This window comes from Salvelinus alpinus, chromosome 6 (assembly GCF_045679555.1).
Source record: "Salvelinus alpinus chromosome 6, SLU_Salpinus.1, whole genome shotgun sequence".
Lineage (NCBI taxonomy): Eukaryota > Metazoa > Chordata > Actinopteri > Salmoniformes > Salmonidae > Salvelinus > Salvelinus alpinus.
Genome location: NC_092091.1, coordinates 40,628,397 through 40,643,165, shown reverse-complemented (window position 1 = coordinate 40,643,165; position 14,769 = coordinate 40,628,397). Strand labels below are relative to the sequence as shown.

The following is a 14,769-nucleotide window of genomic DNA, read 5'->3' as shown; positions in this document are numbered from 1 at the left end:
CTCCTCTCCCTTTATCTCTCACTCTCTAACACTCGATTCCCTTTTATCTATCGCCACGAAGACATTCTACTCGGTCTGTTGGTGGAGAGGAGTAATGGTTAGAAAGTTCTGAGACCTGTCCGTGGTACCAGTCACTCTAGAGAGTCGCAGTGTGGTGTGTGTGTGTGTCTCTGTGTGCAGGGCCTCACTCTACACATCTGAGTTGCCGATGCTTGGCTTGGTATACTTTATTTTGTCATTGTACGCTCATTTCTGGGACCTTTTCCATTGTGTGCGTGCAGATGCCCGCTCGCCTAGATGCCCGTTCCTCCTGGCGATGCTGAGCGTTTTAGAGTGGGTCCGGTGCCAGTCTAGTCCTGCCCAGAGGGACCAATTACAGCACAGCAGCTGCACCCAGGCACACACACATACAAGCACGCACACACCAGGGTATCCGTTAGGAAAATGTGACGCCGGACAATGTGACCGGGAAGATTTTAATTTGTTGGCCATTTGAGTAATGTACTGCTCTATATGCACTGGGTGCATAGCCCATTAGAGCGTCCACCCACGGTAATCAGAATGACAGAAATCACATTTGGATTATAGTAATGCATCTTAGCAGAACACGCAACTCCTGTAATGAAGCAACCAGTAAAATGTCGTTTTCAAACATTTGCCTAAATGCATTTTGCTGGGAAACACCATTCTCACAGCGCACCTGACGCGAGTGGTTCCATATGTGAAACAGAAAGAGGGGGAATCTAAATATGCAACAACTAGGATGGGTAACAGGTTGTTAATATGACTAGGAGTGTGCCTTTGGCTTCTGGACAACGAAAGAAAGTTGATATGACAACCAATAGAACAGGAGAGTAAGGGCATATGAGGAAGTCTTTCATAGGCAGCTCATCCAATAGCTTCCACGAAAGCAAATTTGAAATAAATTTGCCAAAATAATATAAATACTCTTGTCTATACAGAAATAAATGTAATCATTCAAAATACTGCATCAGAGAGAATGACTTACCCACAGAGGAATTAAAGATCATTAGCTTCTTTAAGAAAAGTAGCTGTGGATTGTTTCAAACCACCAGCTCGTATAGGCCTATGCCTATTTGAGCAGCGTGTGTGGCAATAGGCCTAGCTGGTTAGCGGTCAGTGAAAAGCATCTAAAATATGTGTGACGATGATATGTCTTGACTATAATTTAAAATGTTGAGACAAGAAGAAGGGGGACGGGTGTGTGGCGACAATGGAGGGGTGTATCTCTTCGGAATGCACACAGAAGTGCCTGGCCTCTGCGTGCAAATGTCTGATTGTCTTAACTCACCACATCCATCACTAATAAGCTGAGCTTTCCAGTAATTGTTCCATTGCGAGTGATAATAGTATTTGAAAATCTGCCCTTGATAATCACCAAGCCTCGGTGTGAAAGACCAAAATATAATTATCCGACGATCCCATATATCCAGTGGAAACGTCATATAAATACCTGAATACTTTTCCCTTGTTCAAAAACGGCTTTCTGTCCCAGGCTCACTGGCCAGGAAACTCTGATCACCCAGAATAGGCTTGTTGATATAATGCTGCAAGTTCGCTAGCAACAGCTTCTGGCCAGATCCAGTTGATTGATTTGATTCAATGTTGCACTTCATTAGCAATAGGTCAAGTCAAGACAGATGAAAAGGGAGACAGACAGACAGGCTGAGTAGGGATATGAATGCAATTGAAAGAACCCACATTTTCATCAGGGTATTTTTTTTGCTGGTTTTATTTGTTTATTTATTTGTTTATTTATAAGCTTAAAGCTGCATTGGCCTAGGCTATCTCTGAGTTCCATTTCTTTAGCCACCAATGGATCATGGTTGTGTCCATATGGGAGAGGCTGATTAACCACGTGACAATCATTTTACGAAATGAAAACGTTATTATTTAAATGAAACTGTTACACGAAAATGCGCATATGAAAATCATAACTGGCGTGCAGAGCAGTAGAAGTGGTAGGATAAATTGTCTCCTGTACGCGCCGCCAATGAAGTCTTAATAAAATAATTGTCTCCACGTTTTCGAATTTTGTCTAAGCTACATTGAAGGAAGGAACGGCATGCCTCAAAATATGAAGTATGACAATCATGTTTCAAACAATTAAGTATGTTTTCAAAATGCATTGCTCACATTGTAAAGTGGTGGGTGACGCGCTGATAGCCTGCCTACCGTTGCCTGCACTTGAATGTGAGCACTTCAATTACCAAATAAAAATAGTAGGCTATCTCTTTTTAAACGTGGCCATCAAAACTGTTTTTAACATGCGATTGCATTTAAAATTGTTGCGCAAAGACTGGGCTTATAAAAGCACATGTTTTTCTCCAGGAACAACCAGCTGAGGAGCTGCGGGCAGGAATCCTGCTCAAAATAGGCTCTGTAAGCCTATGCTGTGTGCATGTGATAGTTGTGTTGGATAAATAAGATACAGTGGGGAGAACAAGTATTTGATACACTGCCGATTTTGCTGGTTTTCCTACTTACAAAGCATGTAGAGGTCTGTAATTTTTATCATAGGTACACTTCAACTGTGAGAGACGGAATCTAAAACAAAAATCCAGAAAATCACATTGTATGATTTTTAAATAATTAATTTGCATTTTATTGCATGACATAAGTATTTGATCACCTACCAATCAGTAAGAATTCCGGCTCTCACAGACCTGTTAGTTTTTCTTTAAGAAGCCCTCCTGTTCTCCACTCATTACCTGTATTAACTGCACCTGTTTGAACTCGTTACCTGTATAAAAGACACCTGTCCACACACAATCAAACAGATTCCAACCTCTCCACAATGGCCAAGACCAGAGAGCTGTATAAGGACATCAGGGATAAAATTGTAGACCTGCACAAGGCTGGGATGGGCTACGGGACAATAGGCAAGCAGCTTGGTGAGAAGGAAACAACTGTTGGCGCAATTATTAGAAAATGGAAGAAGTTCAAGATGACGGTCAATCACCCTCGGTCTGGGGCTCCATGCAAGATTTCACCTCGTGGGGCATCAATGATCATGAGGAAGGTGAGGGATCAGCCCAGAACTACACGGCAGGACCTGGTCAATGACCTGAAGAGAGCTGGGACCACAGTCTCAAAGAAAACCATTAGTAACACACTACGCCGTCATGGATTAAAATCCTGCAGCGCACGCAAGGTCCCCCTGCTTAAGCCAGTGCATGTCCAGGCCTGTCTGAAGTTTGCCAATGACCATCTGGATGATCCAGAGGAGGAATGGGAGAAGGTCATGTGGTCTGATGAGACAAAAATAGAGCTTTTTGGTCTAACTCCACTCGCCGTGTTTGGAGGAAGAAGAAGTATGAGTACAACCCCAAGAACACCATCCCAACCGTGAAGCATGGAGGTGGAAACATCATTCTTTGGGGATGCTTTTCTGCAAAGGGGACAGGACGACTGCACCGTATTGAGGGGAGGATGGATGGGGCCATGTATCGCGAGATCTTGGCCAACAACCTCCTTCCCTCAGTAAGAGCATTGAAGATGGGTCGTGGCTGGGTCTTCCAGCATGACAACGACACAAAGCACACAGCCATGGCAACTAAGGAGTGGCTCCGTAAGAAGCATCTCAAGGTCCTGGAGTGGCCTAGCCAGTCTCCAGACCTGAACCCAATAGAAAATCTTTGGAGGGAGCTGAAAGTCCGTATTGCCCAGCGACAGCCCCGAAACCTGAAGGATCTGGAGAAGATCTGTAGGGAGGAGTGGGCCAAAATCCCTGCTGCAGTGTGTGCAAACCTAGTCAAGAACTACAGGAAACGTATGATCTCTGTAATTGCAAACAAAGGTTTCTGTACCAAATATTAAGTTCTGCTTTTCTGATGTATCAAATACTTATGTCATGCAATAAAATGCAAATTAATTACTTAAAAATCATACAATGTGATTTTATGGATTTTTGTTTTAGATTCCGTCTCTCATAGTTGAAGTGTACCTATGATAAAAATTACAGACCTCTACATGCTTTGTAAGTAGGAAAACCTGCAAAATCGGCAGTGTATCAAATACTTGTTCTGCCCACTGTACATCACGACTAACAAAAATACACACACACACCAATTGAATTCCACTAAATTATGCAAATTAACCTGTAGACCGATAGGCATGGAGGTCAAATGTAATTCCATCAATGATTTAAAAATCATTATTTTGCAATTGGATCGTTTTTCTCTCCCAGTCAATTTGCCTGGCAACTATTTTATTTATTGGGTTTAATTTATTTTTATCGTTCAAAAGCTAACGGAAGCCCTGGTGCGCACACACACGCTGTAGTGCCACCAATAAGGAGAGCAAGAGAAAGGGGGAGGAGAGGGAGAAAGGGAGAAGAGAGAACTGAGAGAAGAAGACGACAGGGGATAGGTTAGATATTCACTTGGAGAAAGGAGAGATACAAATCTGTATGGGGCAGAGTGAAAAGAGAGAGGGAGTGTTCGAAATAGAGGAGGTGGGTGGGATGATCGGATGAAGAGACTATGTTGGATGGAGGGAGTGAAGAAAGAGATGGATGACTTGAAAGCTGGAGATGAGAAAGGTGGAAAGGAGGCGTAGGGAGAGAGCAAAGGGGGGGTGAGTGTTTATTTGGAGGTTTGTGTCTTCGGAGCACCTGCTTGACTTCAAAAGGTCTGGAAAGGAGTGAGCGGAAGACAGTAGCTCGTTAGCTTAGCATTAGATATGAATAATAAGGTCAAAGGTCAGGGCCAGCGCCGGTGATCATTCTCCGAGAGCCAAGGGTTTCCAGTAACGTAAATAAGACCGCAGTTTGTGAGAAGCGCTGAGGGTTTTGTCAATAACTCATAGCCTATAGGCTACGGTATGTTTTCTGTGTTTCCCCGCCTTGCCTGCCTAGGAGCCAGTCATGTTGGATAGCTCTCTTTCCTCATCTCCTACTCTTTTATAAGCAATTGTCTGATAAGTTAATGGGAAAGAATCTCAATGAGTCATTTCATCATACTGACCTTGTTGTAACAGCATGAGGCTCTGTTATAGATAGACCTATCCTAATAAGAGAACACACACACACACACACACAAACCTCAACTACCAGGTGTCAAACTTAAAAGTTCAACACCTGGTAGCTCAGTGTGTGACGCACATGGGCTGTGTTGTTGTGTCTCGACCTTGCCAGTGTGTTACTGTGTAATGGAGACCCCATGAAAGGTGGATCCCTTTTTAAAAAGAGGGTGTAAAGAAGGCCTAAATACACCCTAAGAACAGCCGCCAGTCTGACTATTTTCTGTTCCCCGTTCTCTCCCTCTCTCTTTTACACACGAGCCGTCTTTCTAACCCCCTCTCTAGCTACTGTAACCCCTTCTCTCTCTCTAACCCCCATCCTTCTCTCTCTATAACCTCCTCTCTCTCTCCCCTCTGCCCCCTCTTTTGCTTTACTTATCCCTTGACCCTCTCTCTAACCTCCCTCTGCCCTCTCAAACCACCTCTCTCTTCGTCCCTGGCCCTCTCTCTCTCCCCTCTGCCCTCAGCCATCTTTATAACCCTCTCTCCTCCCTCTTTCACCCCTCCCTCCCCCCTTAACCCCCTTTCTGTTATCACTTTGACACTGAATGGCGGTTGAAAGTCTCTCTGCGTGTCTCTCTTCGGGGCTGTAAGTCACCTCGTGGTCTCTCACTCAGCGTCTGAAAGGAAGAGGAGCTAACACCAGGGTTAGTGTCTGACCAGCCGTCCCCCATCACTCACTCACTGGCCCCGCGGCATTGCCCAAATGATGGATGTTGGCCAGACAGGCATGTGGTGCAACCAGAACCTTACCCTGGGTTTAGATACTCATACCAGAGAGCCCCAGATGAGTTTGTGTGGGGGTGAGGTAGGGGTGGTTGTGTAGGTTTGTGCATACGAGTGTACTATCTCTCATTCTTCTCTGGTCTGTTACACTCAACAAAAACGTATGTACACCTGCTCCTCCCCTCTCTCACACACTGTCACTCTCACACACACACACAGACATGCTTTCCTTGGCCATGTCCTCTGGGACTGCTTAGTAAGTAGTTCAGAGCTCTTGACATGTATCAGGAGAGTCAGGCAGGGGTTCATATCCCATGTGGACTCTGTTGTTGTCCTCTGGAGCGAGAGAGAGATACCTAACCTTGGTGTGCCCTCTTACTTAGGGGAAGGTCACACACACATCCCATCAACTACTACAACTGACGTGTGTGACTGACGCAAGCAAACACACACACACTAGGGCTGACCCCGTTTAGTCGACTGGTGGATTGTTTGGTCGATAAGCTGTGGTCAACCGAGATTTCTTTAGTCGAGCAGTTTCAGTAAAAATAAAAATAAATGTTTCATGGTACACCAGACACGTGTCTGATTCGCGCCTGTCTCAGTGGACTAATCCATTGTGGAGGCCACGGGGCTTGCACAGTCTATCACTCTAAGACGTGATACTGAAATTGTAAATGGTTATTTAATGTAAAAATAATGGCGCAACACTAATAAATAGAATATAATTTTATAACAAATGTGCTTTCTCCCACATTTGGATACGGTCGCTGTCCGCGGTTCTGAAACAAGCTTCAGTGCGGCGTAGAATTGGCGCCTTTCACTATGTTGCCATGTGCATAATAGCAAAGTTAACCAGCATATTGGGATTGAGAACAATGCGGTGCAGGCAGCAGCAGCGATGAGGAAACCGCCTTTGCTTTAGCCTAATTGTCTAAGAAAATTGAGGAGAGGGGAAACCCCAACTTTAATTAGATCGATAATCAATAGCCTAACTTAAATGTGCGTGGCTTTATAAATGATCCATATATATCTACAGAAATAAGATAGAGGTTGCTTCAGTTGCCTGTTTGAGTGTTTGTTTAATAGCCTGAGCACCAAGCCTCATGCAACGGCAAAATGTCGGATAAAGCAATTTTACAGATTCGGCTATTTTTCTATGCTGTAATAAAGGCTTTGCAATTTTTTTCGGTTTCATTTATTTAGTGTTTACACTGTTCCAAACAGGCAGGAAAATATTGTAGTTTAACAGCACCTGTTTGTCACATAATATGCAAGCACCTCTCGCTCCTATACCGTACTTTTTCTTGATCTTCTTATTGTTATTTTTGCTATTTTTATCATCATCATCATTACAATAATAAGTAACGTCGTTATCATTAGTAGCTTTGTATATTAGCCTTGTATAACCACAATTCAGCTCTAGGCCTAAGAGCGCGTCCTGTTAAGTCTTAATATCGTAACTTACTTAGGCCTATATTCCTCTAACCACTACTCTACCTGGGGCGGCAGGTAGCCTAGTGGTTAGAGCGTCGGGCCAGTAACCAAAAGTTTGCTAGATTGAATCCCCGAGCTGACAAGGTAAAAATCTGTCGTTCTGCCCCTGAACAAGGCAGTTAACCCACTGTTCCTAGGCCGTCATTGTAAATAAGATTTTGTTCTTAACTGACTTGCCTGGTTAAATAAAGATAAAAAATCTTTCTATAATAATATATATGCTACTGTATCAATCAATCATTAATTAGTTCATGCCATCACACAACATACGAGAGACATTCATGCTTTGAAATGCAATCAAGCCTTTTAGTTTTCAAATTAAATAATAAAAGGGAACTTTGAATAATTAGCCTAAACAATAAATACACTTAAATTCAAGAATGCATGCAACTGTTTCTAGTCTGCTGTAATAAAGGCTTTATATATTTTTGTTGTTGTTAGAACAGACTCTCTGCTACACTTATTTATTTAGTGTTTACACTGTTCCCAAAATAGCCATGAATAATAATAATATTGTAATCTAACAGCAACTGTTTGGCACACAATACTCATGCAGCGCTTGCTCCTATACCCTCCTTTTTCTTGATCTCCAGTAGTTTCCACAACTACTTTAAGTCAAATGTTCCACAGATCTGACTTCCCCTTTCCCTCCTGAGCAACCAGTAAACATTTGCCCGTTTCAAGTTTATTTTTCACGTCCTTCTCATCCATTTTGATGTCACGTTTTGATGTACTGTGTTTGGAGTTTGTTTAAAACCTTATTCAATGATGTGATTATGATAGGCTATAGGTCAGCCCCTATTGGTCAGTTGCATGCGATGCTTACATGTTTCACGTAAAGAGAGCAAGGGTTGAGGGAATAGGGAATGTTTTTTTCCTAAACAAATGAGGAAACATGTAAGAAACTACTGAACAAAAATCTAAATGCAACATTCAACAATTTCAACAATTTTACTGAGTTACAGTTCATATAAGGAAATCAATCAATTTAAATCAATTCATTAGGCCCTCATCTATGGATTTCACATGACTGGGCAAGGGTGCAGTCATGGTTGGGCCTGGGAGGGCATAGGCCCACCCACTTGGGGGCCAGGCCCACCCACTGGGAAGCCAGGCCCAGCCAATCAGAATGAATTTTCCCCACAAAAGGGCTTTATTACAGACAGAAATACTTGTCAGTTTCATCAGATGATCCCGCAGGTGAAGAAGCCGGATGTGGAGGTCCTGGGCTGGCGTGGTTATCCATGGTCTGCGGTTGTGAGGCCGGTTGGACGTACTGCCAAATTCTCTAAAACGACCTTGGAGTCGGCTTATGGTAGAGAAAATCACATAAAATTCTCTGGCAACAGCTCTGGTGGACATTCCTGCAGTCAACATGCCAATTGCACACTCCCTCAACTTGAGACATCTGTGGCATTGTGTTGTGTGACAAAACTGCACATTTTAGAGAGTCCTTTTATTGTCCCCGGCACAAGGTGCACCTGTGTCATGATCATGCTGTTTAATCAACTTCTTGATATGACACACCTGTCAGGTGGATGGATTATGCTCACTAACAGGAATATAAACACATTTGTGCACAACATTTGAGCGAAATAAGCGTTTTGTGCATATGAACATTACTGGGATCTTTTATTTCAGCTCATGAAACATGGGACTAACGCTTTACATGTTGCGTTTATATTTTTGTTCAGTATAAATGGCTGAAATGATGTTACAGTTTCAGCACGGACAGCACAATAAACACTTGCTGTGGTGTGGTGCCTTTTCACTGCAACAACGTGCGCCAGTCACACAGGCACTCGCTGTCATTCTTTAACACAGTGTGACCGTCGGGTTTTGAGTCATTTGTGTCTTAATTATTTGACCAAACACTGTGCTTAAAGCATTAGACAAGCTCAGTGCATATGTTGTTGTTGACACACATGGTGTCTGTCTATATATGGAAAAATAAGCTTAAACAATCGATTGGTCGAAAAAAACAGGACGACTCTCGGGTTGACCCAAGATTTGTTTTAGTCGGGGACAGCTCTAAAACACACAGACCCACTCACTCTAATGGCTGATCCTTAAATGGACAATGCCTGAGGCTCTTCCCTTTCAGGCCCCTCTTAACCCCCTGACAGGGTCTATTTGATTGACAGCCAGTCACTCCCCTTTGACTCCACAACACGTTAACATGTCACATGAGTGACACATGAGTGAACCGAGCTGTCGGACGATTCGGTCCTTGGAACCAAAAAAAGCATGCGAGCGTCACTAGTGGTTCGTCACAAAGCGAGCCCCTGTCTCCTCCAATCATCTGACTGGGGTCAGGGTCAAGTCTACGGTCTCCGGAGGTGTGTTTGTCTCATCTCTATGATGTTTTTTTAATGAGTCTTTAACGTATAGAAGTTGTTTGCGTTCGCGTACGGTATGTGCACGCGCATGTGTGTCTGTGCGTGCCCGTGTGTCAGTCCCTTTAACGGAATTGAAGTGATGGAAGCGTGTGTCTGAATGGACTGGATATTTATTGAAAGCAAATCCATCCCTGTCCCCTTGATGGGCCGAGAGGTGTATGTCTGTCTCGCTCTCGTCCCGCCCAACACATATCCTTCCTCTGATCTGTCCCATGGATATACACTCCTCTCCATATGTATTTGGACAGTGAAACTAACATTTTGGCGCTATACTCCAGCATTTCATATTTGAGAGGTAATGTTTCATATTAGGCGGCAGTACAGAATGTCCGCTTTTTTCATACATATCTGTTTTACTGTTTAGAAATGAAAGCACTTTCTGTGTTTAGTCCCCCCCCCTAAGTATTTGGACAAATCCACTTATAGTTTATTAAAGTAGTCAAAAGGTTAGTATTGTGACTCTTTTGGTTGTTTTGGATTATGTTTTGCCCAATAGGAACTGACTGTGCTTTAATGTCTTGACAGTAAAACAGATGTATGAAAATACCCTCAAATAAACGCTGACATTCTGTTCTGTCGCCTCATGAGACATTTGATCTCAAATCCAAAATGCTGGAGTTTAGAGCCAAATTTTAAAGGTTAGCTTCACTGTCCAAATATGGAGGGGAGTGTATTTACTTTGTAATAAATAGTACTGTGACTTAACTTTTCCTGGTATGTCAGATAGCGTGAGTGGTGGTGGAAAATAGGAGACTTCAGAGGGGGGTAAGGTGTTACTCTAACTAACTTGAGGGGGGTTGGGTGTTACACTACCCCTCCTGGAGGGCAGTGGAAGAATCAGCGAGGGGGGTGGTGGGGGCAGGGGGTGTGGTTTACAGACGATTGCTACACACACACGCGCACAGATGATGGCTTCACCGCGATGACAGACGAGGCGTAGCCCCTCGGGCGACACCCGAATCCCCCCCAAACCCCCTACTCCTACCCAACAACCACAATGATCCCTCCGCCTTAGTGACATCATCACTTATCGGGCCCTAGGGTGTCCATGGCACCGTCTCTCCTTCAATCTGTCAGTACACCTCTCTCATCCCGCCATCTCATATACCCTCTTATGCCGCTTATTCTAACCCTCACCCCCCTCCAACTCAACAACAGAGAAAAACACCTTCTTTCCCTCTAAACGTATGTAGAACATCTTTAAAGTCCATTATTGTGATCCACACCAATACTTTCCATGTATGAAACATGGCACAGCTAGCTTAACAGAACAGGACAAATTCAGATCATAAGATTTCTGGCATTTTACATGACTTTTATTGTGTGCTTGTTTATGAACTGAAGGCAAACACATGTAATAGCATGCCCAGACAGGAGGCCCTTAGTAGGAAACACTCTGGCCATCATCACTTCTGAATCCCACAGGCTCTCAAGGCAGCTCTGTTTTTATCCTAAGGAACGCCTCAAGGTCACACACACACCATCTAACCCCTGACAGCAGGTCTGGGACCAGAGGCTGGGTCTCCTTCCTGTAGCATTTGTCCACTGGACCTGTCAGTCAACACAGAGGGCAGAGGTCATTTCTCTCCTCTCTATTCTTTTTCTTTATTTCTATCTTTCTTTCTTTCTCTCCTTATCTCGCCACGCGCTCTCTTTATTCCTTTCTCTCTCTTTCTCTCTCTCTTTCTCTCTCCTCTCTCTCTCTCTCTCCTCTCTCCCCCCCCCTCATTCTCCATGTTGATATCTCTCACTCCCTCTCTCACACCACCCTTCTCTCTTTCTCTTCCCCCCCTTAATCTGAGACGCTAGTATGTACTCACACTTCCCCGAAACATACACACACGCACACGTTAGAGTATTTGTGATCATACGACACCAACACTATCTCACACGCAGACACACACGACACCACTAAGCTCTCTCTTACACACACGTGCACACACCCATGAGCACACAGACATGCCAGTCAGTGTGAGATATTGCACAGAACAGGCCATATTTTTGCTGGGTGGGGCAGTGGAGTGGTACTAATATTGCTAACTGATAGTACGTGCCAGAATCTGCTCTCACTCTATCTTACTATACATGTGTATCTATAAGTGAAACTGCCTGCCTGAACTTAGCATTGGGTGTTAAACTATATGCTAGTAACTTGAGCACCAAGTTGGTGGTTAACCGCATGACATTTGGTATGCATTTAAATATGATATCCTCCCAAAGTCAATTAAAGTGCAGCATTAGCTTAGCATTGGCCATGTTAAGTTAGCCTCTCGTTGGGCATGTCTATCAGATTTCCACTGGGATGCAGAGGATGAGCCCCGGGGGATTTGAATGGAGACGGGGGGGGGGGGGGGGGGGGTTGTACAGCAGAAGGGGTGTATAGAAGCTCCAGTATCAGACTGACTGTCAATAACAAGATTAACGGTCTAGGCGGTGGGGGGGTGCTGTTAGCTGGAATTAGCCGTCAGGTAAGGAGAAGTCTCGCTTGCCAGAGTCACAGCGGCTGTGGGAAGGGACTAGATAGAGGCAGGCAGGGGATCACAGAGCAGGTAGGGGGAGGAGAGGGATAGATAGCAGCCTGTCTCTAGAGACGCCACACCGTGCGGTGCGGTGTTATGATGGCATTATTTGATCGTCCCTAAGAGGATGGGGTGGAGTGGTGCTGTGGTGAGCCGCTCTGTCACTCTGCAGTCAGGGAGAAGACTAGAGCAAGAGCTTAAGACTGGGTGAAGAGAGCAGGAGGTGGAGGTCCGGAGTGGCAGGCACACTGAGATCTACTCTACCCGTCCGTCTCATAGAAGACGTCACAGTCTTCACATCCCAGTCCCGGTCGATCAGATGTAGCAGCTACGTTAGAGAAGAAACAGCAGTTGATCTGTTTCGGGGGGCTGTTGCTACATAATAGGAGAGCATGGAAATTGTCCATCCGTGGCTGCTGCTGAATCGCAGCCAAAGGGATCTAGATCCAATCCATGTCGAACTCTGTAGTTATTCGGTGTTTAGAGAGTTTGTGGAGGGTTGCGTGTGTAAGTTCAGTAGCCCAGAGCAGTAGGTGTGGGGTGGGCTTGCTGAGAAAGGTGCAGTGCAGAGTGAATAGACTAGATCATCTGTGGTTTCACAGCATGGAGTTGTGTGTCATCTTGGGATGGATGGGTTTGATCTGTGTGTGTGTGTGTGTGTGTGTGTGTGTGTGTGTGTGTGTGTGTGTGTGTGTGTGTGTGTGTGTGTGTGTGTGTGTGTGTGTGTGTGTGTGTGTGTGTGTGTGTGTGTGTGTGTGTGTGTGTGTGTGTGTGTCAGCGTGTGTGTGTGTGTGTCAGCGTGGGATGAATGGAGGGTGTGCTCTGATTGTAAACCCCAGCAGGTTGAGTGGGTCTGGGAGCAATAGGGACTCAATCTTCTTCTACTAGACCACCGCGAACACACACACACACACAAACAGGGGTCTTAATCTTCCTCTAATAGGCCTTTGACAGCAAGATGGGGGAGCGAGAGAGAGTACTACCCTTCTACCATACACGCACACAGACTCTCAAGCGTGTAGCTACACTACAAACTGGGGCTGTCATTAAACAACAGCTAAAGCGGAACATCATTGTGTTTCGCTGTTGGGACTAGGTGGACTGTGTTAGGGGTGTTTGGAATAGGACTGAAGGAGGGGTAGATGTGGGGGGTAGGGTGTGACGGGGAGGCGGTAAGAGGTTTGGGGTGCGGGGCACGGCAGCGGTCTTTGACAAGCCCTATTTGTCATCTGCCAGGAGGCCCGAATAGCTCTGAATGCAATACAGATGACTGCTGGGAAGAGAAGGGACTACAGTCCAGGCAACTAATCCTGCACAACCATGCCGCCCCCCCCACCTCACACCATGGTTATTATAGTAAATGAAAACTGAAACAAAAACAAAAATTGGAAAAACAATTTAGTAAACTGAAATAAAACAATTAAGAAAAACATTTGAAAAACTATACTGAAACCGTCTTTGGCTGCGAAATGAAATGAAATAAAATAAAATAAAAACCATCATAAGTGTTAGTTTTAGTATTTTTCCATTCTAATGGAGTTTTCAAGCTTTTTTCCCGAATTGTGTTTACAAGCTTCTGAATCTGGCAGGTAAATGCTGCGAGTTGATGGCAATGTTTGAAATAGCGTAAAAGCTATCACTAGCTAGTGGTAGCGTGAACCATAGGTGTGAACCATAGCGGCAACAAAAGTTAAAGCTGAAACTAAAAAAGACAAAAATGAAATAAAAATGGTTTTATATGACTTAAACTAAATAAAAACCTTGTAAATCAATTCTGAAAATGAAATGAAACTAAACTGAATGTGAAAAAATTATCGAAAGACTAATAGAAATGAAAAATAATAGAAAATCACAAAAATATCATAACCTTGCCTCACACACATACACACACACACGCCTATACATATGCAGCCTTACCTCATTCATACAGAGGGGCGTGTGGGTGGGCAGGTCCCGTGCGAGCGTGTGTGTGCTTGGGGTAGGTTCCACTATGATGTGTGGTGATTCATGGGTGAATGTTGGTCTGAAATTAATTATCTAGCTGATCCAGAGCTGTGTGTGTGCTGCCTGACAAGTGAAACACACTCCCCGTCCCCGGAATGTAAGATAAGAGAGAGAGGGTGGAGGAAGATAAATAATTTTGTTGTGTCATTGCTCCGAGCTGCTATTTGCTTCCTGGTCATGCTTTGTTATTAAATGCTAATTAACATGACAACAATCATGGCAATTGGCACATAAAGATATCAGATACAAATCATTGAAATTAAGTAGAAAGGGCACATTGTCGGGTCTCTCTCTCTCTCTCTCTCTCTCTCTCTCTCTCTCTCTCTCTCTCTCTCTCTCTCTCTCTCTCTCTCTCTCTCTCTCTCTCTCTCTCTCGCCTTTGCACTCTCTCTCTCTCTCAATTTCCCTCCTCACTCATTAAGAAGACAAAGTGTTGTCACCGTGAGAGATGGGTGGTACAGGAGAGAGAGGGGGGGGGGGGCAGGGAGTAAGAAAAAGAGAGATTTTCTTTGTCACCGACATCTCTCATTTTCTCCTGCTGGGTCTCAGCGTTTGTCTGAATGAACAGAAGATGATTTATT

The 14,769-nt window shown here is 44.3% G+C and overlaps 1 protein-coding gene across 3 annotated transcripts in view; it reads left to right on the top strand.

Moving 5' to 3' along the window:
- LOC139578687 (zinc finger CCCH domain-containing protein 3-like) overlaps positions 1 to 14,769 on the top strand; it is a 92,635-nt gene that overhangs the window by 40,310 nt on the left and 37,556 nt on the right. The gene's annotated exons all lie outside the window — the stretch shown is intronic.